The sequence below is a fragment of the Pteropus alecto genome, unplaced genomic scaffold, assembly GCF_000325575.1.
Source record: "Pteropus alecto unplaced genomic scaffold, ASM32557v1 scaffold134, whole genome shotgun sequence".
NCBI lineage: Eukaryota > Metazoa > Chordata > Mammalia > Chiroptera > Pteropodidae > Pteropus > Pteropus alecto.
In genome coordinates this window covers 4,182,133-4,182,438 of record NW_006436283.1, presented here as the reverse complement: position 1 = coordinate 4,182,438, position 306 = coordinate 4,182,133, and positions in this window count along the sequence as shown.

Genomic DNA, 306 nt, shown 5'->3' with positions numbered 1-306 from the left:
GCGTGCGCGGCTCCGCCCCAAACGGCCGGCGCTGGCCAATCACGAGCCCGGACGAGCCAAAACACAGCGGCCGGCCAATGCCGGGGCGCCCCACGGTGGCGACCTCCGCCAATGGGCGCGGCCGGGCGAAAAGAGAAACAGTGCGGGCCCGCAGGCCGCAGGATTCGAACCGAACGTCCGCTGCGATCCGGGAGCCGGCCGAGCGGCGCAGGCCAATCAGCGGCGGCAGCTCGCGGCCCCCGAACGTTGGGACACGGCCCCGCCCCGCGCTGTTGTTTGTGTGTCGGCGGCCGCGGGAGCGGGACC